The sequence below is a fragment of the Calliphora vicina genome, chromosome 1 (genome assembly GCF_958450345.1).
Source record: "Calliphora vicina chromosome 1, idCalVici1.1, whole genome shotgun sequence".
NCBI lineage: Eukaryota > Metazoa > Arthropoda > Insecta > Diptera > Calliphoridae > Calliphora > Calliphora vicina.
This window is the reverse complement of record NC_088780.1, coordinates 42581199-42592829: the sequence shown is the minus strand read 5'-3', so window position 1 is coordinate 42592829 and position 11631 is coordinate 42581199.

The window sequence follows — 11631 nt, the reverse complement described above, 5'->3', positions numbered from 1 at the left end:
ATGTCTTTACAATTTAAAGAACATTTTTTATTTACACAGAGAAAACAGATTCGTGATAGCAACCGAATTTGTAGCTAATCGAATGATTCTACAGTAGTGACCGAATTTTACAGTTGTGGCTACAAAATTTTAAAAGGGGTAACAAAAGTTTGGTTGCTTTTTCCGAATTTCTTCTTTGTCAACTGACTTTCTGTTAATAGAACCGAAAAATTCTATGTTTGCAACCGAATCATTCGATTAACAACAAATTCGGTTGCTATCACGAATCTATTTTCTCTGTGTAGCAATTAATTTTTATTAGAGACTAAAAAGCATAAAATACATGCATGAGTACATTATATAAGAAGAAATAACAATAAAGTGGGTCGATTTTTTTTCCCGAAAAATCGTATTCTACAGAAAATTCTAAGAAATTTTCCCCAAGAAACCATACACACAGCCTCAAAAGTGGGTAAACACCCGCGAATTTTTTGATTTTTTTAGGATCATGAAAATCATTATAGTCCGAATTAAATCTTTTTTTTCACAACCGTATCTATTATTCAACTCAATCTCCAACAAACCGAAACATTAAAATTTTAATCGATGAATAAATTTTTAAAAAAATTAAATATTTTTTGGTGTATACTCACTTTTGAGGCTCACTGTAGGTCTAACATGAAATCCTATCTTGCGCATTTGTCCAATGATATTTCAGTATTTATTTTTTTAATAGTTTTTTTATTGGATAAAAGACGAAATGCGCAAGATAGGATTTAATTTTAGACCTATGTTTTCTTGAGGAAACTTTCTTAGAAATTTCCGTAGATTGCGTTTCTGCTATATGATTTTTACTTTTTGATCGTCCATAAAAATTGACCCAGCCTAATGTACATACTGGTAAAAAACAGTACCTTATCTTTTAGTTTTAGCAACCGAAATATTTTCATTTTGTTCGAGCTCCTTATCTGACATAAAATCTATTTCATTTGGACAGGATTTAAGTTGAGTTTTGTTAGACAACTTACAAAAAAAGGTGAAGAATTGATTTTCTAGAGCCCCACTCTAGTTTTCCTTTATTAACTATATTGTAGCAGTAGTTGAGCTTAACAACTTTGCTCAACATCACTTTGTGATATTCGGGCATGTTGAATGTCAAAATGCATGGAAAAGGCACACAAAAATGACAATTTCCCCTATTTTTGTATGAAAAACGGGATTTAAAATTAAAAAATCCGCGATTTTCGGGAACGAATTCCCCGTTTGGCATCTCTAAGTGTATCACTAGTATTAAAATTGCAAATGATTGATACATGTCATAAGAATAAACATAATTTTTTAATTCTTTATATAAAAGCATGTTACCGAATCTACCTTGAAAGTGTCAATCATATTACAAATGAAATAGATGTTCGAAATAGGTATATACTTATGTATTGCGGAAAATAAGAAACTCATTAAAAAACTTAATATTAAATTAAGCATTATTTAGTAACTCTACTAAAGTGCCAAAGTTAAGGTATAAACTAATAACGATTTGTTATTTTAAATTGTAAGGATGTACTTAGTAGATACACATCATTAAATATCAATGTTATGTACTTTAATTTTTTGATCGGATTATCTACATTATTATCCAACTTTTTGATATTATCATGGAAGCACGTCCACAAACATGCCTGATTTTACATATTTTTTATCTACTTATATCTGCCAAATGAACTATACTTAATATACATATTTTAGCACATTTACTAAAAATGTGTCCTTATAATATTGTATAAACGATTGTTTTCAAGAGTTTATATTTTTAAACTTAATATATTTTCAGTCGTTTATTTAAGAAAAAATCTTAAGCAAACAAGAAAATAAAATTGAAAGTATTTTCCATAGATTACGTGACATTTGTATTAAACAGTAGTAAATTATATCCTTACCTAGATGCAAAAAGAAATGTTCACAGATATTGCTTAAAATAGTTTACAAATATGTACTAACAGCTGGCATTACTGCAAATGTATAATTTCGAATTGTTTATAGCATAAATAAATGCCGAAATTTTCAATTTTGATTTATAAATTTTTTGGTATTACAAGACCACGAAACTTGTATTTGTTAAAACCCTAAAACATTCTTTATTATTTATGTACATATAAAAATGGTCCATGTACGTTAACGCATCACGTGAGAACGACTGGAGTAATTTGGCGGATTGTTATACGTTTGTGCATATGTTTGTAACGCCCAAAAATATTGTTGTAACACCCACCTTAAATTATACCGATTGACTTAGAATCACTTTCTGAGTCGATTAAACGTTGTCCATCCGTCGGCTGTCCATGTAAACATTGTGCACAAAGTACAGGTCGCATTTTTGAAGATATTTCGATCAAATATGGTACATATAATTTTTTGGAGCGAAATTTTTGGAGATACATATATAAATTAAAAATTTGTATGGGGCCTAGGTGAACCGATTTCAGCCATTTTCAAAAGGCTTCGTCCTTAGACCAAAATAATTGTATGTTTCAAATTTTATGGAAATGTCTTCAAAATTGCGACCTGCACTTTGCGCAAAATGTTTACATGGACAGCCAGCCGACCAGTCAGCCAGACGGATGGACATTGTTTAATCTACTCAGAGAGTGATTCGATCGGTATACTTTAGGGTGGATGTTAGACTAATATTTTTGGGCGTAACAAACACCATCACAAACGCATAATACCCTCCCCACTAATCTCAGAAGTTTTAAGTTTTTAATATATTGCCTCCTTTTCACTTCTCATTTTTCTTAATAAGAGACTTTTTTGGGGACACTTGAAGAACTAACAACACTGCCGCCTTTTCACTTCTCATTTTTTAAGTATGAGAAAATTTTAGGAAAACTCATAGAACTAAATTTTACTGCCTCCTTTTCATTTCTCATCTTTCTTTCACACTGCCTCAATAGTTGAAAAAAATTGTTGTTGCTTATTTTTTTTTTTTAATGTTCGTCATTTCGACAAATTGACCACGCCCACTTTTTTCGATTTATCTAAAATCGGAAAACGGAGGCACCGATATGGCAAATTTTTTGTTTTTAAATATTTGTATTAATTTAAGTTTAGTGTCCTCGCCCACTAATACTCACTTTATTAAATCGTCGGGTAATTTTATCCGTATTCGCCACAAAACATTCAAAGCACATATCAACTTTGAATCTTGCCATTTCGAGAAATCCATTAAATACATCTGCAAGCATGCGACCAAAGGCATTGGCATGGCTGTGATTAGAGTTAGTGCAGAAAATTCCAACGAAAAATTCACTCCATTTCAAATGGATCGCTAGGTTAACAGTAATGAAGTAATTTTGTGCATTTTGTCATTTGAAATTTATGAAAGACATTCAACTGTTGTTCATTAAGCCGAAGATCTGGATAATGGTCAAGGAGTGTACTTTACTGAGGAGAATGTATTTATTACAACGAGTTGACCGACCGCTTTCTACAACATTGATCAGATTTTTTTAAATGTGCCGGAATGATGAATTTGCCCGAACGCTGCTATACTCCGAAATACCAAAATATTATACTTGGAATCCAGTTCCAGATTTCCCCTATTTATTTTCCACCGACGCATTATTTGCATTTACACAGTCCATCGAAGAAACGATGAGTGTTTCTAATTGCGTTAGCTATTAGTCAATGTTCGTGGCCCAAAATCATTCCAAGATTTGCGAACTATAAATTCTGAAATGGTGAATATTGGTGCGATGTCGATACTTATATGTAATTAATGTAGGTCCATCCATTTAATCTCCAGATTAAATTAAATAACACAAAGTAATAGATAATAGTCGGGTAAGGCCGACCATATTATGCCTTGCTACGAGTATATGCATATGTAGTAACAATAATGTTAATAAAGTTTATGGAATATCAGTCTTTTTTTGTGATGAATTATAACATTAAATAAATTTACTTTTATTTCCTGTTTGAGTATACGGTACATAATGTTTCAATTTAGCTACATTTAATTGCGATTTCATTAACAAATCCCGAAAATTATCAATCTATAACCGTGTAAGCGTGCTACACATTTTGTCGAATTATTTTGGAAATTGTGATCTGTAGTTTGATTACAAGGTTAACATGGATAGACGGATATCGCTTAATCAACTCAAGTGATACTGAGATTGGTATACTTTACGGTATGCCAATTGTGTGCACGTTACAAACATCAGTACATACCTTATATAGTATCCCCACTATTGTGGTGAAGGATATAATTATTTTAAATTTATAATTTATTTTACAACTATAATTAACTTTAAGTAAATTGTTCTTATATTCTCAAACTCTATATACCAATATACAAAGCATCATTAAAAATTATAAAAAAAAATCTCATAAAGAGCCGGAAATATGTTTATAAACTTTGAACATTCGTCACCTTCATAAACAGCGCAATTTCCTCCATATTTTCTTTTTGTATTTTTGCCACGATAACACTGCCCTATATTCCGGTAAATGAAAATGATGTGGTTTCTTTTGTGACAGTTCATAACGGGAAATAAAAAAACGAACTGAACGGAAACAAAGTGTTGATGAAGCTGCTGCTTATGTTGACATTTATTCTTAAAGCCTTTCTATCCTAGTAGATGTTTTCTCGTTACAAAGTCTTCGTGTTCATTATTGTAATATTTTTATTATTTTATTCAATGCTAATAACGAAAAAATGGCTTTGTTGCAGTAGCTTGTGACTTTGTAATGGGTTTACAACAATGTTTTAAAACTTTTCCATCTTCATAATATTTATGCATGTTTAATATTTATAAACTACTAACTAAACATACGTTTACAATAAAAGTCATATAATATCAAATAAACATGTGTTGAATATATTGTTTAAGTTTTCTTCGTGTAATATTTGATCAAGGTAGTTAGTAAAACACAGATTAGTAATGTGATTGTTTTAACTAGAAATAATAACAATCACGCAACCTACATCAAAACCATAACAGTTATTGGCGCACTTGTTTCCTTTTGTGGAACAATTCTTATCTGGAATTCATAAATTGAGCTCTTGGTTTCAATTTTCCTTTGATAAACTGGTTTTAAATAGATTTTTTTTAGAAAGAAATTGTAATATAACTAAACAGAAACAGAAGACAAGAACGACTAAAAACATCATATATTTAATATTAACAAGAAAGTAGTGTCAGTCGTCTCTAGACGACTGACATGACGCTGTTACTTCGAAATTTAATTTTTTTTGCGAACTGGTTTATTGCGAACTGGTTTATTTAAAATGTTGATTTTCGGTTAACCGGTCTTTAAATTTTGGGACTAAACATTCGATAAACATTTTTAATAATTAACAGGGACCGTAACGGTTATAAGTGATATCAAAAAAGTTATTTTATAACAGTTATTTTGTGACTTTAAAAATAAAAATCCATCTAAAACCCGTCATAAAAAAACTCATTTTAGGACTTTTATTTCTGAAAAAAAAACTCATTTGAGGACTTTTATTTTTTCCGTCATAGAAAAAAAGTCATTTGATGAGTTTTTTTTTCCCGTCAGAAATTAAAACTCCTTTTATGTAAATTGACACCTAAAGCTTGACACCTAAAAAAATAACTGTTAACTGTTAAGTTGGGTTCAGTTTTTTAATATCACCATTGATTCTGAAAGAGCACGTCAATGCGAATCTATTGGTATATAACAGTATATGTCTTTGTTGACTCTAACATAGTGATTTTTTGATCTCAAATTTTCTGGATAACCGTTATTTATGGTCCCTGATAATTACAATGATTCTAAATAGTAGAGGACGATGAGTTTACTTTAAAATTATTTCAGAATCAGTTACACATAGGGAGAATCCTTTTCAAAACGGACAGAAAACTGCTATTTTCGGATTTGTTATCTTCGATATTAACGAAATTTACCACACATATTACCGTTCCAAAGGGTTTCTCAAATCAATGACTTTTTCATTGGAAACCCATTTCATTTCAAAACGGTCTTTGATATTTTTTACATTGAAATATATACTTCGAAAATTTACCTTTAACCTCTTGGAAGTAAACAAATCTTTCACGAATTAAACCAAAACTATTTTTTAGATGTTATTGGTCTGATGAAAAATAAATACACATGGAGGAAATGCAACATTTCATGTATTTATAAAGATAATTTTATTTATAGGCTACATTATATATTAATTTTTTACTACTTACATACATATATCTTTTTCAGGTAAAAAATTTGAGTGAAAATAGCTTCGATGGATGCGGTACGAGTAAAGTAAACCTGGAGTTTTGCAGTACAAATCATCACTAGACCCAGGATTGGTTTTTAAGCTGCTAGACATCAACCCTCGTCGTATAAAGATGCCGATTCCATAATTGGTCGAAATTACATTTCTTCATTAGTCGTATCACATAACAAAAAACGCGATCTGATGGATATGCTGCCACTGATAAATACCCACCTACACATTTTTTTAAGCATAAAGATCGTTTAAAATCTATCTGGATCTTGGAGAAGAAGAAACTCAATAAAGTTTCACAAAGTAAATCGCAAAATATGATTTTTTACTGTTTTCTTCTTATAAGATAATAGTTTTATTCTATTTAAAAGTTAATTTTTATATTAAAATTCAATCTAATCAAATATTTACTGTTTTTAAAGAAACATTTTCATATTTAATTAATTATTTGGCTATTGAACCGAAAAAGTTGAATAACTTTTTTTAATAATACCGAAATATGTTTTGTCAAATCAACTTCTTTCGAATTTTTTTATATTTCAATTTCACAAAACAACTTGTTTTTACATAAGCCGACTCTAATTTAATTAAAACAATTTTGACAAAACGACTTATATGATACAAGCTAATTTGTTTGCTAAAAATACATTTGACAAAAAAGCTTAAAATTTGTTGTTGTTGTTTTAAAGAAAACTATTGCTCTTTCAAACAAAAGAAAAAACGCTAATTGTTTATTGGATATTTATCTACAATGTTTATATATAACATTTCTTTAATTTTCTACAGAAAAACATTTGTTTGTAGTTTTTACTGGTTTTTCGCTCTCCGGAAAAGTTGACGTTTTAGAAAGAAGCCGTTTTGTCAAATGTCCACAGAATTTTATTAACACTATTTTAAGGACAATATCTTTGGCTTTAAAATGTAGTCAAAGATTATGCTGGTCTTTGAGTAGTTTCAAAGTTATGGGCAATTATGTGTATATAATTTTAGACAATTTTAACAAATTTTTCAATTTTCAAATCACGATAGTTTTACATCGGAATGAGTTTCCATTGAAAAAGTCACTGATATGAGGAACATATTGAATATGTTATGTATGTGGTAAATTTCATTAAAGTCGAAGATGGTAAATCCGACTGCTGTCCGCTTTCACATGGATCCTCCCCATAATTAAACTATTAAAAATTAAAATAAAATTCCGTATAGATCTAGAAATAGATGTAGAGATAAATCTGGAAATAAATCTGGCATTTCCAAACGGCATGTCCGATCGGTATAAAATTTGAAGCGGATTTAAGTTATTAAAATGGGCCCTACAATTTTTCAAGGGGCGGCGCTATAGGGGCTAAACTTAGGGTACCTTCGACATGTAAGATATTTAAACACGTGCCATTTTTTTGTTTCCCATCCGATTTCAAAGGTTTTTATATTTTAGGAAAGCGCTAGGCTAGGTCTTGAAAAAACATGCTTGCATGAGCTATTTATCTGTTATATACATATGGGGGATTTCACGTCAAGTGTTCACTTTTATATTTTAGGAAAGCGCTAGGCTAGGTCTTGAAAAAACATGCTTGCGTGAGCTATTTATCTGTTATATACATATCGGGGATTTCACGTCAAGTGTTCACTTTTATATTTTAGGAAAGCGCTAGGCCAGGTCTTGAAAAAACATGCTTGCGTGAGCTATTTATCTGTTATATACATATGGGGGATTTCACGTGTTCACTTGTCGTGAAATCCCCCATATATATATATATATATTCGTTATATATTGTAATATATTTCTTTATATATATTTAGTAACATATTTACACTCAATTTCTTTTGACTGAGAATAATTTTGAAATTTTTGGTCTTAGCTGTTTTGCATATTTATAGTTATTAAATATTAACCATTCCTACCTACTAAACACGCATTTAAAGCAATGTATACTTTATTGTATATTTTATGTTTTCTACATATAAAAATGTATTGTTTAAAATTTTAACCCACATTAACACGAAGCCTGGTTATGGCCTAACTAATAGTTATACAGTCGTTTAATAATATTTTTGTATGAAAACTGTCAGTTTAACTATTAGTTAATACATAACCAGACTTCGTGTTACTGGGGGTAAAAATAATAATTGCTTTCAATGTCTGTTAACGGAAACCCCGGTTTTTAAAAAAATGTGAATTTTCGGTTAACCGACAAACCGGTTTTTTTAAAAGTCGGTTTTTTATAAACACTAATCATTTACGACCATATTATTCCTTTTATTGTAGAAATTCTAATTATAAATTGATTTCCATACTGATATCCTTAAGCATTAAATCTCATAGCATTAGCCAAACGTGGAATCTTTCGTAGATTTCCAATTAATCTGCATATTCTGTGGCATTTTATATATTTTATCAGAAAAGACTGTAATAAATTATATTTTCCAATTTATTGATAGAACTATAAATATTTTCTCAGAACGCCACGATTTGTAAAATCGAATGACGCGTTCCAAAGTTATTCAAACCTGAACATTGCTGATTTTCACAAAAATGTACTAGATATACATGTTTAACCTTCGCTTTACCAATACCCACCCGGGTGACCACATCGTTTTTATATTTTTAATTTTGTTTCGGTTTAAATGAAATTTGTACTCACTGAACAAATTTTAGAGTTCTATAGAATTTAACAGAAACATTTTAAACGTCGCATATATTTATAGAAGTGTAGTGTCACCCGGGTGGGTATTGGTAAACCATGAACATAAAAAACCTTTGGTAAAGCGAAGGTTAAATGGCTATAAAATATGAACTCAGATATCGACACAGAAAATAATTCTGAGCCGATCAATATACAAACATCAGCACACATACATAACACCTTCCCCACTATGGTGGTGTAGGTTATAAATATAGCATTATTTAAAGATCCAACTTCAAATAACAATACAGTACATGTTCCTGAAATTGAGTTCATTGACATTTAAGAATATGGAGTTAATCAATTTTGCTAATAAGGCTTTTATATCTAGTTATGATTTTTGTTTAATTTGATTTCAAACAAGTACTGAAATAAATATTTATTTTAGAAATAATGAATTGTTTAAATACTTTCGTCGATAATCATTAGGTAATTGTCCTGTTATTCATACGTCTGAGTAATTTTAGTCTAACTTCTTCAAACATACATAACCTAATCCAACTTATGAAATAAAATTATCTTCATAGATTCAACATAGAAGAAAGTATCAAATATAACTTTTATAATACTATAAATACATTCGCAACACGCATGACTGTTCCCAGTTTATTATGCTGTTATTTAAAGACTCTTTATTTAGAACAACAAGTGTTTATTTAGAGTAATTATGCCAGACGAATGTACATTTATAAAATTCTCCCATGTAAAACAGCAGAATTTCGTGACATCACCACCCCAAAAATATAAAATAAAACAATAAACAAAATTATTGCCAAGGGAAAACAATGAACACGCAAAAATTATAATAAAAATCTCCAAAAGTGTTGCACATTCAAAATACTATCAAAAGTTTGAAAAAGAAGTGATGATTTGATAAAATGCATGTGCTATGTTCAAAAGTATAATTATTACTCGTTATATAGTTCACAATATTTTATTTTCTAATAATGAAACGACGAGAAAATTACCAATATTTAATATTAAATAATTTTTATAATAGAGGTATTGCTCAATTTTTGAACATTTTTTTTAGAGGTGGTGAAATTTAAATTGTTTTGAGGTTAGTTTGGTTTGGTAATTTAACTCGAATTTATTAAAGCCACAGCAAACTTTTAAAATCATGGTTCAATTTGACATACTCATATGGCATTATTTTAATTGTATGTTGCTCATAATAGTCTAAACACAAACTGCGAAGCTTATTTGCTTTTCCACAGATACACCAAGAGTTTCTGGCGGGAATCGAACACGGAACCCTCAGATTGAGAAACTAGAATACTATGGTCTTGTCTATCGGGACACATGTCACACAGCGCGCGATACAATAAATTTACTGATACAAACATTTGACGAACGATTAATTTCAAGCCTCGTTCATGTGATTTAACGCCATTTACCTAGCACTGTTATTTACATTCATAAAAATGTTGTTGTGTAGGCAACATGCTTTTTTATGAATTTCTATGTTAGGTAAATTCTCAGCGAGTTGTTAAGTTTTCCTTAATTTATTTGACACGTAAAAAACACGAGGTAGACATGTTATATATCAATGGATAGAGGATTTTGTCTACTTTTCAAAAATGTATAATACTTTTGACAATTAAAAAATTCATGGAATACTTTTTTGAAAAATATGACAAAAAATGCTTTTTATTGAATTTTGCATAGATACAAATTTTTCAAATTGAAATAAAATTTTTATTTATGAATATTTTTTAATGAAATTCCACAGTTATGTAGATTTTTCTATTTAAAATGGAAAAATAAAAACAAATTTTGAAATTTGTTATCAAGTATCCCGCAATTCCCAAAAAATCTTGAACAATTTTGTTTCGTTTTTTGGCTATAATATCCATACGAGGGGCGGGATTATCGGAACCCTTTACAAAATAATTAAGAACTTATTGGGCCATATAAAATAGGTTACTATATTTTGATATCGAGTATGCGATTTGAGAATTTTTGCCCTAAAGTTGAATTTTACATAAAAAATAGGCCTTTTTTGAATGGATCTGATTCCGTCGGTATCAAAAATTATAAATGTTTTTTTCATTTAAAATATTTGGCGTAAAGTTGGCTTTTCAAAAAGTTTAAATTCTTTATACATCCTCTTAGAAATTTTTTAGATAACTTAAAAAGAATAAAAGTACTTTTTTCCCAAAAAAATTGCGAAAAATCGCCTTTTTTAATTTTTTTAAATTCAAATGCATGTAACTTTGGACTCAGCCATGAGTTTTAAACACTTCTTTCTTTATTTGATATATAGAACTATTGTTAATCCTATAAAAGAAAAATGGATAAAATCGGGGAATATTTGGAACCGCGGTCACCAGTAGGGTTGGTAAAAATGTTGAAAATGCTAATATCTCCTAAGCTATAAGCGATAATTGATAGCTACGAGGAGGTTTTATGTAGTGCACGACTAGGAGATTCTATATGTGTAATTTTTTTTAAATCGGAACACAAACGAAGAAATAGGATCATTTTAAAAATTGAACTTACCCGAGGTGTCCTACTTTGGGAACCCCTGGTCCCGCTCCTGGTGGGCGCATGAGGTCCAAATTCAAAGCTTAAACTCGACTACACTTTCTCTTTGCGCATGTAAAATGTCATTCAAATCTGCGTAAGGGTTTAGAAGTTACAGATTTATTTCCCTCTTTTTTATTCTCATCCCACTGTGCGCCATTAATACCAGGTCTATGCTGATTAACC